Source organism: Oryzias latipes, chromosome 16, assembly GCF_053564925.1.
Source record: "Oryzias latipes strain Hd-rR chromosome 16, Olatipes_Hd-rR_3.1".
NCBI classification, from domain to species: Eukaryota; Metazoa; Chordata; class Actinopteri; order Beloniformes; family Adrianichthyidae; genus Oryzias; species Oryzias latipes.
Genome location: NC_136252.1, coordinates 5,155,217 through 5,171,626, shown reverse-complemented (window position 1 = coordinate 5,171,626; position 16,410 = coordinate 5,155,217). Strand labels below are relative to the sequence as shown.

The 16,410-nt window shown below is 41.9% G+C and overlaps 1 long non-coding RNA gene across 1 annotated transcript; it reads left to right on the top strand.

The window, feature by feature from the left end:
* The first annotated feature begins 15,472 nt into the window (after positions 1–15,472).
* LOC144984445 (uncharacterized) lies at positions 15,473–16,101 on the top strand. Its single transcript, XR_013648119.1, has 3 exons — positions 15,473–15,610; positions 15,812–15,890; positions 15,964–16,101. It is a non-coding gene; the product is annotated as an uncharacterized LOC144984445 (long non-coding RNA).
* The last annotated feature ends 309 nt before the right edge of the window (positions 16,102–16,410 follow it).

The following is a 16,410-nucleotide window of genomic DNA, read 5'->3' as shown; positions in this document are numbered from 1 at the left end:
CCAGTTCTGTTCTGTTCAGAACTGTTGTTCAGACAACAAAGAATTAGTAAAACCCATCAGAACATTTTTAGCAGCAATATGTACAGCGGCCCTGAAGTGCAAAACACATCAACTCACTTAATGCAAAAACATTTTAAACATCACAACAATTAAAAAGCAAAAACAAAAATTAAAAACAATATTATTACATTCAAAATTCCAGAATGAAATGTTAAAAAAATGAAATACAAAAGCAAAGATATGGGACATAACTGGATGTTGACATTTGAGTTTTCACAAATGTGTCATAAATGTTTACATACTAATAAAACTTTAATGATTAATACAGAGCATAACCAGTATCACATCATGCCAAAAAAATCTTCTGGTTGAACCTATGGACAACGCCATCAATTCAGCAATGAGATGAAATGTTGAAAAATGAAACACAATAAGAAATTGGAAAAGGTAGATATTATAGGACATCGCTAATTGGATGATGGTGTTTGTTCATCATTTCTACAAAGTTATTTGCCATGAAGTGATACTAGGGGTGGGCGATACTGGGAATTTGGGTATCAATCTGATACAAAGTAATTACAGAGCCAGTGTCACCGATATCTGTGCTTTTTCTGGAAATGTTACATTATAGAAGAATTTTGGAAATACACACATGTATAACAAAACTCAGGACAGAAACTTTTACAAAAATTACAAAAATCTGAACTAAAAATGCATTGAATATAGAACATGTATATTAGCAATGGCATATTACAATAATAATAAGAAAAAAGGAAGTAGTGCAAAATCTTTGAAAATGCTACTACAATGTAACAAAAACAAAATGATAAAAACAGCTCCATAGATATATATATTTTTTAAATAAAGGCAGTACTAAAATAATCAATAAAAAAGTAACACTGTAATAAAGTTAAGTTAAGGTCCCTACAGTCAGGACCATAAATATTTGGACAGACAAATATTTTTTCTAATTTACTTTCTGTACATTACCACAGTGAATTTTAAATAAAACAACTCAGATGCCATTGAAAGAAAGAAAAAAAGCACTGGTGAACTCAGCAACGCCAAAAGACCTGGACGTCCACGGAAGTCAACAGTGGTGGATGATCGCAGAATTATTTCCATGGTGAAGAAGAACCCGTTCACAACAGCCAAACAAGTGAACAACACTCTCCAGGAGGTAGGCGGATCAATATCCAAGTCTACCATGAAAAAGAAGACTGCATGAAAGTAGATACAGAGGCTACACTGCAAGATGCAAGCCACCCAAAAGCCTCAAGAATAGGAAGGCTAGATTGGACTTTGCTAAAAAGCATCTCCAAAAGCCAGCACAGTTCTGGAAAAACATTCTTTGGACAGATGAAACCAAAATCAACCTCTACCAGAATGATAGCAAGAGAAAAGTATGGAGAAGGCGTGGAGAAGCTCATGATCCAAAGCACACTACATCATCAGTAAAACACGGTGGAGGCAGTGTGATGGTCTGGGCGTGCATGGCTGCTAGTGACACTAGTGACACTGGTGTTTATTGATGACGTTGGTCAAAAACCCACACTTAAACCCAGATCCGTCCAGACAGGCAAAGGGAATGGTATCCCACAATTCTTTGCGGTGCCGATCTAACAGCAGCACCAAAGGTACACCTACTTAATTGAATTACTTTGAATGAAAGTAAAATAACTTTTTGAAAACTACGTGTTATTTTTAAGCTGACTTAACTAAAAAAAAAGATTTATCTTAATTGAAGCAAATAATGAAGTTAGATCAAAGTAAAAAGTTTATCTTTCCAACATATCCGACCTAAACAACTACCGGCCGGTATCCAACCTGTCATTTTTAAGTAAAATTTTAGAAAAGCTTGTTTTTACTCAACTGAATGATTTTATTAATGAAAATAACATTTTAGAAAAGTTTCAGTCTGGTTTTAGATCTCATCACTCAACAGAGATGGCACTTGTCAGGGTCTTAAATGATCTCAGGTCCAATGCTGACATGAAGAAAGTATCTGTTTTAGTCTTGCTGGACCTGAGTGCAGCCTTTGACACAGTTGACCACTCAATCCTTTTAAACAGACTTCATGACATGGTTGGAATTACCGGGACAGCTTTTAGTTGGTTTAAATCCTACCTTACAAACAGAGATTTTATTGTTAATTTAAATGATTTCTCATCTGAAAGGCACAAACTGACTTGTGGGGTGCCTCAAGGCTCCATCCTGGGTCCCACACTTTTTAATCTTTACACGCTTCCACTCGGGGATGTCATCAGGAGACACGGCATTAACTTTCATAGCTATGCCGATGACACACAACTATATGTAGCCGTTTCTCCTGATGACACTGGACCCCTGGATAGCCTTTTAAACTGTATTTTAGATATTAAAATGTGGATGGGAGAGAACTTTTTGCAGCTCAATCAGGACAAGACTGAAGTCTTGGTTATCGGTTCTGAAGCTGAGAGAGATAGGGTCCAATTTTATCTGTCAACTCACTTTATGAAAATATGTGATACAGTAAGGAACCTCGGTGTGATTTTAGATGCAGATCTTAGCTTTGAAAAACACGTCAATCAAGTAACCAAGACTGCATTTTACCATCTCAGAAATATCGCCCGAGTGAGACCCTTTCTCTCTAGAGCCAGTGCTGAAATCTTAATTCATGCTTTTGTTTCATCAAGATTAGATTACTGTAATGCCCTCTTTTCTGGGGTAAAGAAAACCACTCTCAATCGCCTGCAGCTAGTCCAGAACTCTGCTGCACGCCTTCTAACGAGAACCAGGAAGAGGGAACACATTACACCGAACAAATCTTTGCACTGGCTCCCTGTCAGCTTCAGGATTGATTTTAAGATTCTTTTAATAGTTTTTAAGACTGTCCATGGCCTAGGTCCTTCTTTTATATCAGATTTGCTTTTAGATTATGAACCTCTCAGAGCCCTAAGATCCTCAGGCGCGGGCCTGCTGATGGTCCCTAGAGTCAAGACAAAAACCACGGCGAGGCCTCGTTTAGACACTACGGACCTCGTCTGTGGAACAGCCTGCCTGAGGATGTGAGGACCTCATCCTCTGTTGAGGTTTTTAAAAAGAAACTAAAGACTCATCTATTTAACTTAGCTTTTAATTAGATCTTATATGTGGTATTTTTACTCTTATATTTTATATGCTGTTTTATCAAATATTTATTTGTTTAATGTCTTTTAGTCTTTTTATATTCTAACTTATTCTAATTTATATTTTAGACTTTTTTAGGCACTAAATCATCTTATCTTATTTTAATTAATATTTGCATATTTTACCTGTTATTATTTTTTAACTTTCTTACATTTTAGACTATTTGAGTGTTTTTCTGTCCATGCTTGCCCTCTGGCACCTCTTGTTCCGACTCCCCGGGCTGCCGGGCCTGGTGCGCCCACGTTTGGTGCTCTGGGCCTGGGGGTTGGGGGTCTCTGGGGTGGGGGGTGCTGGGGATGAGTTGTGCTTGAGTTGCTTAGATGCTGACACCCCGGCCAACAGGAGGACAGGGCGGACGGCGCCTTCTGGGTTCTCTTTTCTTAAGCTCTGTTATTTCTCTTTTACTTGTGCTTGTTTTTGTGTGTTTTATTTTGAGGGGCTTATTTATTATTTTACTTCATGTGTAGGGTTTGTTTTTATTGTATTCTTGTTTGTTTTTTATGGAAAGCACCTTGAGCTGTCTGTTTTACATGAAAGGTGTTTTATAAATAAAATTAATTTGAATTTGAATTTGAACATTCATACGTGGTTTTATCACCCTCTCATGGTGGAAAAAGTATTATCTGAGCTTCTTCATCCACTAAATCATCTTCAAATGGACACGGCATGCTGCTTCACCTCTCTGAAAACAAACTAACCTTCAACTAAACCTGCTCCAGACCAGGTTATGTTCAGAGCATGAGTTGCCATGGCAACTTGACCTACCCTAAAACATAGCTCCATTTCTGGAACCGAAAGCTGAGGTTATCAACTTCCTTAGCATCAAGATTACCGTGGTAACGCGCATAACCTGGAAACAACGGAAGCAAAAAAACAACAACACATCACTTGGAGGCAAACCAGTCATTCATGTTTCTTATTGAGTGTCATTTTTAACATTCCTTTTTGATTTCTGGAAATTGTTTTTGTTTTTGGAAACATTTTTATTTTGTTTAATTTCTTAGGAATTGTGTTTAAGTTTCGAGAATGTCGTTTTAAATTCTGAAGTGCTACGTTGTTTTTATAACATGTTTAGCTAAATTTACTTTCAATCAATCTGCTAATTGGCAATGCATCGAAAACGGGAGTTTAACATTATTTTGTCGGAGTCACACGTGTACACAAACAAATACACATCACTCATCTACAAGAAGTCAGAGAACACACCTATCCTTCCAGGTAAAATTGCCGTGTTGTGTAATTGTGTTATTTTGTCATGCAGAAAACGAGATGAATGTTCCCTCCACACTAAATCACTGACTCTGTTAACACCTAGCTAACACATGCCACCAGCAACAGTTCGAAGCTAACACCCATAAAACTCAATGTTCGCATGAAACAGGTCTGCAGAGGGAAGAAACGGGTCACAGCTCTCTAACGGGTCGGAGCTAAATGACCTGCTGCTCAATACACATCCACATGATGTTTTTCACATTTGAGAGCCAGATTCTGGAGGACCAGCCGAGAGAGCAAATGGAGCCGCCGCACCAAAAGAAAGGAGTGTTTGGATAAAAGTGACACAAACATTGTTATCACCTCTGCTGATTTGAAGCCATTTTAATGATTCAAGATGATTAATCCCCTCCCTAAGAAATATTGACTTGTTTTTTTTTGTTTTTTTTTTGGCAATTGATTTCCTAAAGGGTAAAATATTGCTGTTTTGCTTCTTTGCTAGTAAGGTCACTTTCAACAACAGTTAAAGAGCTGTTCTTGCATAAAATGCAGAAGCATTGTGAATGAAAATATAGAGCTCAGGGGAATATTGTTTGCAGAAGGGCCCATCCACCACTTTCATGCAGAATCGACTTACCCCTGCCTTCATATGAGGGGCTAATTAGAAAATACTCTGCAAAACAAATGTTGGCCAACAGAAAGCTTTGACCGGCTCTGCACACATGAGCTCTTAAAAGCTTCACTTAACTAATACAAATTAGAGCCTTATTTGAAGTTTCCGCCATTTTTCTTGATCTCAAATGAGTTGTTCTTTCAAATGTTTCTAAGCAATGAGGAGCATTGTTTTAACTCTCACATCACAATCATCAAAGCAACTGAAAGAAATAAGTTAAAAACTAACCAAACATGTTGTTGTCTAATATAGGTTATTTTAACTAAGTGTGCAACATGAAAGAAGCTTTTGCTTGTCTCCTTTCCCATACTTGATCTGACTCAGTGCTCCTATTCTTTCATCTTTGTAGCTTTAAATATAATGTTCTCATGGAGAACAAATAAATAAACGAAAAAAAATAAAATAGAAGCGGTTTGTTTACAAAGCTTAATTCTGTAAAATCAAAGTGCTCGCTCCATTCAGCTGCAGATTTCAAATCGCTTTTTGAAGAGGAGGAAATAAAAATTGATATAATCCTATTTTGAAACTGACTGGCTTGGGGATTTTATTTAGCAGAGAGACAATAAAAACCAAACATGCATTATTGTGATACTGTCAGGTCTCTTTCTATGCAGAATATAAACAACTCACTGGTTGCCAAAACACCTTATTTCTTTCTTAGATTTAAGGTCAGAGGTTCCATTGGTAATTTGAGCACAACTCTACTTTCTGCTTCACCGTCAAGCTGATGAGCATGATTTTGTTGAGTCCACATCTTCACCATTGCATCCATGGAAGCACTTCTGTCTCATAATCACCTCCCCCTCCCCCCTGGAACTGCTCACTGGAATTGAATTATGAGAAAATGAAAATGCAATTCCCTCTTTGCATTATTGCTTTAATTACATCACAGAATGAGTGGTATTTACGGAGAAAATGAAAAAGCATTTTGGAGGATTGATTTTTATTTTTATTTTTGACTGAATTGATGCAGTTACATTGTGAAAATGAAAAAGCTTTGCTGTTAATCCATTTTAATTGTCAAATTGGATATTTCTAATTGAATTTGCTACACATTTACTAGAGAACTTTTTGAAAATTAAATGTAAAATACAATTTTCTTCATCATTTTAATTAAGTGACAGACTAAGCGATGTTGAAGAAGAAAGAGAAAAAATTGTTTATTTCAAGCAATCAAATAAAAATGATACACAACAACAACACAAATATCGTTGAGTCAAGAACCCAGCTTCATTTTGAAAGTAAAAATTATTTCTGGTATTGACTTTTATTTTTAATTATGAGACAGAAATGCTTCCATATAGCAGCTTTGTTCATGTATAAGTTTACTTTTCCTCCTTTAGCTGTCTTTCCTGTCCACAGTCCTGCGTGTTTCAGAGAAGTTAATGTTTGTGAAAAATGAATAAGAAGTTGCATGAGGAAGGTTTTTATTTACCGAAGGCTTTAAACAGCCACTGAGGATTTACTGCATTCATCTAAAATCAAATAACCTCTTAAAACGTGACAAGTTACCAGAAAGTACGATTGCTTTCAATTAGACATGATGCATTGATCTATAAAGAGTCTTCTTTGTGTGGAGTTATAAGGGAAACTGTGATGAGAGCATCTCAATGATGCTCTGATAATTTTTTTTAATGAAAGTGTACAGATTGCACGTTAAAAGGGAACAGTGTCACCTATTGTATACATTGATTGGTATTATGAAGGTTCTCTGTACATAAATATGCAAATTCAGTTGACAGGGTAGAAATGATGCTTTCAGAGGAATCACCATTACAATGACTAATGAGCTCTCTGTTTGAGGTTATTGGACATTGATCCTAAGTAAAATGATCTCCTGAGATCGTGTAAAAATGAGTTATAACATCTTCTACATGACATTTCTGAGTATACAGTATTTGATTTGTACTTTTCTGGTGACACATTGAGAGTGAAACCTCCATTTCTTCTGAGGATGGCTTAAGAAGCTTCAGCGCCACTCCACATTTTCCAACAAAATGAAGACCGTCATGGAGAGTGGATGAATTTCCTTCTGTTCATGTTTGGGGCTAGAAATGTAAGGAAGACCTGTTTAGAGTTCATCTTGCCTTTGTCGAGGAGGGACAGCTTGAATAGGCTCCAGCAATCCTTGTGATGTAAACTATGTGTAGAATGTTTAGTGTTTGAAAGCTTGACCTGACTTTCCCTTAGGAGCTACTATAGCCAATATAGTTTAAAAACAACTGAGTGCTTTTACAACGGATAAAACATATAGTTTTAGTAGTGGGACTTTAAACATCCAATGTTAACTATGGTATGAGGGCAGAATTTTTCTCAATTACAGGTGTGAATAAATCAAAAGCACATTTTTAAATTGAAAACGATTTGAGTAATGATTAGGGGTGTCACGATTCTCCAAATCCTTGATTCTATTGCTTTTTTGATTCTAAGGTCACGGTTCGATTCGATTTTTACATTGATTCTTTTTAAAGCACAGATTGTCATTTTTCAAACTAGACTTTTATGCAATATATTATCTGACCTTTGTTTGCAATGTACCACACTACATTGTCAAATTTAAAACTTTTATTAACAACATAATGTAACAATAACTTAAACCTTTAGTCATTTGAAAACTTAAAATAAACTGCCATCCAGTTTCTCTTTTGTAAGTGCAGTCTTCTTGTCTTGATGAGATTCAAGTTCACAACAAAAACAATGAAACAGACATGTCCATAGTCTCTGAACAATTAAGTGTCTTAAACTATTTCCGAACAGATGAACATATATCACACTGATAACTACTTTTTATCCCCTGAGAATGATGACTGTATTTTTTCAATATTTCATATTCTTCCTACAGATGGATATGTTGCTTAGAGCTGCTCTTTGAGTTGTCAAAAACATTAACATTTTTTATAAATATAATGGCAAGCTTAGACAAATGTGGGTACTGGTGCTCATTATCTTTCCACCATTTCGGTGGATTTGAATCCACAGAAATTACTTTAGCCATTTTGTATAGCTGAATCTCATCTTTAACAACATCAGACCATGGTTTAGTTGCTGATGATGATGCAGTGGAGGCTGTGCTGAAAAAATCACCAATCAGTTCACTGAGTGTTGCTCTCTTTGCTGGGGGGCTGCCTCTGCTGGTTGCTACAGTTTCTTGATCCTCAGCAGGGTTTAGGCTGGACCCTTCGCCTGAGGCATGAGACTGAAATAGTCACAAAAAAACAGTTGTTTACGGTAATGAACAGGCAGAAATTATATTTAAGTGTGACAACAAGAAACAGAAAGCATATTGTGATTAGTCCAATTCCTGAAATATTATGAATGTGAAGGTGAAAAAAACTACTTTATACAACAAGATGGTTATTTCATCACATTAGACTAAATGCATCACACCTCACATCTCACCTGTGTGGAGTGCTCTTGCAACATTTTCTCCTCCAGACAATTAAAGATCTCATTACGAGATTTGTCATCCAGGTGGGGTAAAGTCTTAAACCTAAGATCCAAGGCAGTGCTCTCATTCAGGAACTGTTAAGGTCTTGGGTCTGAATACCTCTCTTCAAAGTTTGCTTCTATAGCAGATTTAACTTCCACTTTCGGCTTCTCCCATCAGGGGTCGCCACAGCGAACAAGTCGCATGGTAAATTTGGCAATGTTTTACGCCGGATGCCCTTCCTGACGCAACCTTCTCAAACCGGGCTTGGAACCGGCAGAGGTAGAGAAGGGAACAGGGAGCAGCCTGGAGTCGAACCCGGGTTTCACGGACGGAAGGCGCTGCAAACCAGCACGAGCTAAACTGGCTCGTTCTATAGCAGATTTAACATCCTTTAAAATTGTTGAATCTGTGTCACTGTGTTTCATAGATATCAGGATGGTGTGTGATCATAGACACAGTAAGCTGATGTTTGGAACTCATCAAAGTTGTGATTGTTTTCAGGGACTTCATTACATGACATACATCTTCCAGAACAGTCACATCTTGATCAGAGAGGGTGATAAGGTCTTCGGCATTTTTTTAGGTCTTTTTCTGCAAGTGCAGAATAGACAGCAGCTTGTTGCTCTAAATAGCTTGTGATCATGTCATAGCTGGAGTTTGTCCTTGTAATGACATCTTGAACCAGCTTGTGAGGAGGAAGCTGAAGCAAGTCTTGTTTGACTTTAAGATGGCTGCTGCAGTGGTAAAAAGTGACCACCCTCCTGACTCTGCCCACAAGACGGAAAATCTGGTTTATTCCCAACCCCTTCTGGGAGGCCAGATTTCACAGTGTGGGCTAAACATCCAATGTGTGGTGACAATCCTGCTGCATTTGAGGCATTGACAATGTTCCTAGCATTATCAGTTGTCACAGGGATGGTTGAAATTTGTCTGTCCAACTTCCGTTCCACTCCCACTTCCGCTAAATGTTCACTTGTGTGTGCTTCATATATGGGGCGAGTTTGAAGGGCCTGATTTTGAATTTCCCAGTCATCATTAATGTATTGTGCTGTGACAGTCATGAAGCTCTGTGTTGCTCTCTGGATGTCCAGCAATCTGTAGTCAAGGCAACTAAATGTGCGCTGCTCAATAACTTTCTCTTTTACATTATTGTACATGGAGGGAATCGCCGTAACTGTGAGATGCGTTCTACTTGGAATTTCGTAGCATGGCTCTAACACGCTAATTAATTGCCTAAAACCGGAGTTTTCCACCGAATTTATTTTTATTTTTTATTTGTTTATGTATTTATTTGAATTAGGACAATGCATATTAAACAATGTTTCAGCAGCTGCTTTAACATAAATATGCCAGAGTTAGCACAGGAGCTAAATTTCGTCCGTTGTCCCAGGGCAGGATAAAAAGTTCAACAAAAAGTCCAAGAAAGTCACAGAAAAACAACAATAACTACTGTGTGCAGGACTGGTTTGTTTTCAGCCATTGTTTGAGAGCTGTTTGGAAGGTAGGGTAGTTTTCACAGTTCCTAATGTGCTGTGGCAGCGTATTTCATAACTGTGTGCCTCTAATTGACACCACAGTTTGGCTGAATTTAGTCCTGCTCCTTTGAACATTACAGTCCCCTCGAGTTAAAGCCCTGGTGCCTATTCCAACTTTTTTTTTTTACTTATAAAATCTAACAAGGGGGGAGGGGCCAGCCCATTCAAAACTTTAAAAATGAGACAGGCGTCCATGTACATTTTATAACTTTCAAGATCCATTATGCCATACTTGGTTAGAATGTCACAGTAAGTAATGATAACGCAGAGGCTTTTTGTCTATAACTTTCAGGGTCCTCTTAAACAAAGACTTGAGGGGTTTCAAAGTGCTTTCATTTGTCTGGGACCATGTAGTTAGACAATAAGTTATATGACTAAAAATCAATGAATGCATGTAAACCTTTGCAGCCTCAGTAGTCAAAGAAGACCTTATTTGTTTAAAATTTGACAGATTAAATCTAACAATATTGGATATTTTCTTTACATGATCTTTAAAAGTAAAGTGTGAGTCAAAGATTACGCCAAGATACTTGAATTGTTCTACGACTTCCAATCACTCCACATTGACCACTACAGATGGTTGTTCTTCCCTCGTTGGCTGACGTGAAAAAAACATACATACAGTCTTTTTAGTATTGAGATGTAAGCATGACTTTTGGAGCCACTGAAAGACTGGAACCATGGCTCCAGACAGAACTGCAGCTGCTTCAGCATTTGTTTTGACATGAGCATATAGAACTGTATCGTCTGCATATAATTGTATTTTAGTTTTTTTGTATACAAGTGGCAGGTTGTTCACATACAAGCTAAATAGAAGTGGCCTCAATACTGAGCCTTGAGGAACTCCATCTGAACAACTAAGAAACGATGACTGTGAATTTTCAATTTGTACAGCTTGTTTTTGTCATGGTATGACTATAATTCGGAGTGACCCAGATGCTGTAACCCAGAAGGAGACTCGGACATTAAGGTGAGTTTAGAAGTTTTTATATAGGAAGGTGAGTTTTGGCTTATTTCCAACAGAGGCGCGGCGGCTGGCTGGAGGAGAGCAGTTGCAGGATTCCAGAGGTGAGACGGCGTGAAACCAGAGGACTGCGACGAGGTGAGATCCAGAGTAGATTATTCCTGAGGCAAAGACGAGAGGAGCAATAAGTAACACAGAACTTGGTAAACAGAGCAAGAACATGAGCGAGCCTGACTATGCACCGTGGGAGGTAAAACGAACTGGCACCGACTGAAGATCCAGGAGATCCTTAAGAAGGCAGCGGTGATGAGGTAAGTGGTGGCAGCTGGTCGCGTCCAGAACAGAGCAGACGGGGGAGGGGGAGAGTAGCTGGCAGAGGCACCATGTCAGTACCCCCCCCTCAACGACCGCCACCAGGCGGTCCAAGACGACGGTCAGGATGGGCGCGGTAAAAGTCGTCGATGAGGGTATGGTCCAGAATGAGGGAACGGGAGATCCATGAACGTTCCTCCGGACCATACCCTTCCCAGTCCACCAAGAACTGCACCCCCCGCCCACGTCGCCGGACATCCAAAATCCTACTGACCGTAAAGGCCGGGGCGCCGTCGATGGTACGGGCGGGCGGCGGGGAAGTGGACGGCGGGCAAAGCGGACTCTCAGTGACTGGCTTGATTTGAGAAACGTGGAATGTGTGATTGATCTTGAGGGCCGCAGGAAGACGAAGCTTGACGCAGACAGGATTGATGACACGGTCAATGATGTAGGGTCCAATGAACTTAGGAGCCAGTTTCCGGGACGAGGCCTGTAGAGGAATGTTACGAGCAGACAACCAAACCTTCTGTCCAGACTGATAAGTGGGACTCACCACCCTATGACGGTTGGCTATCTGACAGTTGCTCTCCTTGGTGCGGAGGAGAGCCGCCCTGGTCTGCAGCCAGATGTCACGACACCGCTGGAGGTGGAGCTGGACCGAGGGCACTGCCAGATCCAATTCCTGGGAAGGAAACAAAGGGGGTGAGTAGCCCAAGGAGGCCTCAAAAGGTGATATCCCGGTGGCAGTGGATGAATGGGAATTGTGGGCATACTCCACCCACACCAGGTATTTGGACCAGTCCTCCTGATTCTGGGCCACCAGACATCTGAGAGCCGCCTCCAGTTCCTGGTTTGCCCGTTCGGCCTGTCCATTGGCTTGAGGGTGGTACCCGGAGGTAAGGCTGACAGTGGCTCCGAGGGCGGAGCAGAAAGCCTTCCACACTTGGGAAGTGAATTGCGGTCCACGGTCGGACACGATGTCGCTGGGAACCCCATGATGACGGAAAACGTGGTGGACTAGGGCATCGGCAGTTTCCATGGCAGAGGGCAACTGTGGCAGGGGAATGAATTGAGCGGCTTTAGAAAAACGATCAATGACTGTGAGAATTACCGTATGGCCTTGTGATGGCGGAAGCCCCGTAACGAAATCCACCGCAATATGTGACCAGGGACGGCTTGGCGTGGATAGGGGCAGTAGATGTCCAGAGGGAGGCCTGTTGGAGGACTTAGAACGGGCGCAGGTACTGCAGGCAGAGATGTACTCCCTGACGTCCCGCTCCAGAGTGGGCCAGAAAAAGCGTCGCTTTAAGAGGCGGTTGGTCCTGTAGACTCCCCCGTGGCAGGCAATGCGGGACGTGTGTCCCCAGGCTATGACCTCAGACCTGAGGGAATCAGGGACATACAGAGTGCCAGTGGGACAAGATGTTCCGGCGGGGATCTCACCTTGAGCTTGCTGGACTTTGCTCTCGATCTCCCAGGTGAGTCTACCAACGAAACAGGACGTAGGAAGGATGTAACAGTCAGAGTTGGAATCAGTGGTGGAATATTTACGAGACAAGGCGTCAGGCTTAACATTACGGCTGCCAGGACGGTAAGAGATAGTAAAGTGGAAGCGGTCGAAAAACAAACACCACCGGGCCTGGCGGGAGTTTAAGCGTTTAGCGGAGCGGAGATAGGCAAGATTCTTATGGTCTGTCCACACTATGAATGGTTGTTCTGCTCCCTCCAGCCAGTGGCGCCATTCTTCCAAGGCCAACTTAATAGCCAGTAACTCCCGGTTGCCCACATCATAGTTTTGCTCAGCCGGGCTTAGTTTGCGGGAAAAGAAAGCGCACGGTTTGAGCTTTCCAGAGCTGTCTTCCCGTTGCGACAGAACCGCCCCCACACCGGAATCAGAGGCGTCCACCTCCACGATAAATTGCTTGGTGACGTCTGGTTGGATCAGGATGGGGGCTGAAACGAAAAGCGTTTTTAGTTTCTGGAATGCAGAATCGGCAGCAGGGTTCCAAGCGTAGGGTTTATTAATGGAGGTGAGTTGAGTGAGAGGCGCCGCTATGCTGCTGTAGTTCCGGATAAAGCGGCGGTAAAAATTTGCAAAACCCAAAAACTGTTGAAGCTTCTTTCGAGTCTGGGGTACTTCCCACTGAACGACGGCCTCAATTTTAGCAGGGTCCGGGCGTATGTTGCCAGCTTCAATTATGTATCCCAAGAAGGGGATGGTGGATACATGAAAATCACATTTTTCGGCTTTAACGTATAACTGGTTGACCAATAATCTTTCAAGGACGAGGCGAACATGGTGTTCATGCTGGATGGAATTTGCGGAGTAAATGAGGATGTCGTCCAAATAAACAAAAACGAATCTGTTAAGGAAATCCCGCAGGACGTCATTTACAAGGCGTTGGAACACTGCAGGTGCGTTGGTGAGGCCGAACGGCATAACAAGATATTCATAATGGCCTAGTGGGGTGTTGAACGCGGTTTTCCATTCATCCCCTTCACGAATGCGCACAAGGTGATATGCATTGCGGAGATCGAGTTTGGTAAAAATCTTGGCCTGTTGGACAGAGTCGAATACAGAATCAATTAAAGGGAGAGAATATTTATCCTTGACCGTTATTTGATTTAACTCGCGGAAATCAATGCATGGACGTAGCGTCTTGTCTTTCTTCTCTACAAAGAAAAAACCTGCGCCGACAGGAGAGGACGAGGGGCGAATGTGACCTTGAGACAGAGCTTCTTGAATGTAGTTCTCCATGGCGACCTTTTCAGGTCCAGAGAGATTATATAATTTCCCCTTGGGGAGAGGAGCACCGTTTAACAGTTCAATGGAGCAGTCGTAAGGTCGGTGCGGTGGAAGTGAACTAGCCTTAGCTTTACTGAAAACAGTACAAAGATCGTGATAACAGACTGGAACCTTAGACATGTCAATTTCTTTATCTTGAGCAGAATCAGGAGCGTTGGGAATGGGCAAGGCGGAATGGAGACAATTAGCCAAACAGTAGTTGCTCCAGTTAGTGATACGGGGCGAACTCCACTCTATGCACGGGTTGTGAATCTGGAGCCAGGAAAACCCCAGGATTATCGGGGTCTGTTGACAATGAGTAATGAAAAACTGATGGTACTCCCGGTGATTTCCATTGGTGAAAAGGAGAACTGGGCTGGTGCGTTTAGTGATGCGAGTAAGTTGTTTGCCTCCTAGGCCGGCAGCCTTAACAGGATTAGCGAGAGTTTCAACAGGAAGAGAGAGTTCCTGAACGAGACGTTGGTCAATAAGACTATGTTCTGCTCCTGAGTCTATGAGAGCCTTGACTTCGAAGACTTTATTTCTGTGACTGATCTTGACAGGAACAAATAAAAACTTGGAATTGTGGATGAATTCCGAAACTTTCCCCCGTGGCCTGTCCTCTACTAGCGGGGGGTTTAAACGTGTGCGGCATTCGGAAACCATATGACCGGCTTGGCCACAATAGAAACATGAGCCCTCGACGAGCCGTTTTAAACGTTCTTCGGGGTTTAACTTAGAATGACCGATCTGTATGGGTTCCTCAGAAACATTGGCAGGAGTTTCATGATTTGAAGGTTGAATCACATACACAGGAGGAGATGGAATAACCGGAGGAAGCGGAGGCTTACGTCTTTGTTCTGCAAGACGTTCTCGTAGTCGGACGTCAGACCTTAGGGCAGCGGTAACGAGATCTTCAAATGAGTCCGCCTCTGGCTGTGAACATAAGTGATCCTTGACACGTTCGTTTAGTGACTGATAGAAAACTCCTTTAAGAGCAGGATCTGGCCAACCCGTTTCGACCGCTAAAATGCGGAAATCTATCAGATGATCGCTTACCGGGCGGTTACCTTGTTGGAGACTTAGTAACCGTCGGACTGCTTCTTCCTGCTTTCGAGGCTGATCGAAGACTAGTCGGAATTCCGCTATGAACCGGTCGTACGGAAGATGAGTGATGGGATGAGAGGCCAGAAAGGCTTGGGCCCATTGTAGTGCCTTGCTGCGGAGAGAGTTTACAATCAGTGAAATTCTGCTATGATCGGCTTGGTAGTACCTGGGAGCCTGTTGGAAAATGAGTTGGCACTGAAGTAGGAACCCTCCACAGGTTTCAACATCGCCGTAAAAAGGTTCCGGCTGGAGACGGACATTTTCCGGGATATTGGCGGAAGTGATGTTGACGGGAACTTGAGCAGCGGCTGCGGGATTAGCATGTTGGCTATTAGCAGCACTGAGTATTTGCGTGATGCTGTCGAGGCGACGAAAAAGATCCCACTGGGCCGAGGACATGAGAGTGATGGCCTCCGCTTGACGTGTAAGAAGATTTCCTTGTATGGATAAGGTGTGTTGGAGCCCTTCAGGGTCAGCTGGGTCAGGAGTTTGGCCAGTTCGTTCTGTCATGGTATGACTATAATTCGGAGTGACCCAGATGCTGTATACCAGAAGGAGACTCGGACATTAAGGTGAGTTTAGAAGTTTTTATATAGGAAGGTGAGTTTTGGCTTATTTCCAACAGAGGCGCGGCGGCTGGCTGGAGGAGAGCAGTTGCAGGATTCCAGAGGTGAGACGGCGTGAAACCAGAGGACTGCGACCAGGTGAGATCCAGAGTAGATTATTCCTGAGGCAAAGACGAGAGGAGCAATAAGTAACACAGAACTTGGTAAACAGAGCAAGAACATGAGCGAGCCTGACTATGCACCGTGGGAGGTAAAACGAACTGGCACCGACTGAAGATCCAGGAGATCCTTAAGAAGGCAGCGGTGATGAGGTAAGTGGTGGCAGCTGGTCGCGTCCAGAACAGAGCAGACGGGGGAGGGGGAGAGTAGCTGGCAGAGGCACCATGTCAGTTTTCTGTCATGGAGATATGATTTCATCCAGCAGAGAGCACTGTTCGAGAAATTAAAATATGATAACTTTGCAAGGAGAACATCATGATTAATAATATCAAAGGCACGTTTCAGATCAAGGAATACAGCACCCACAAAGCCTCCCTTGTCAAGCAGCTGTTTCACATCTTCAAGGAAATAACAAGTGGCTGTATCAGTGGAGTGATATTTTCTGAAGCCAAACTACATTAGATGGAGAGAGGTTTGACTGTTGTTGAGATGTATAGTT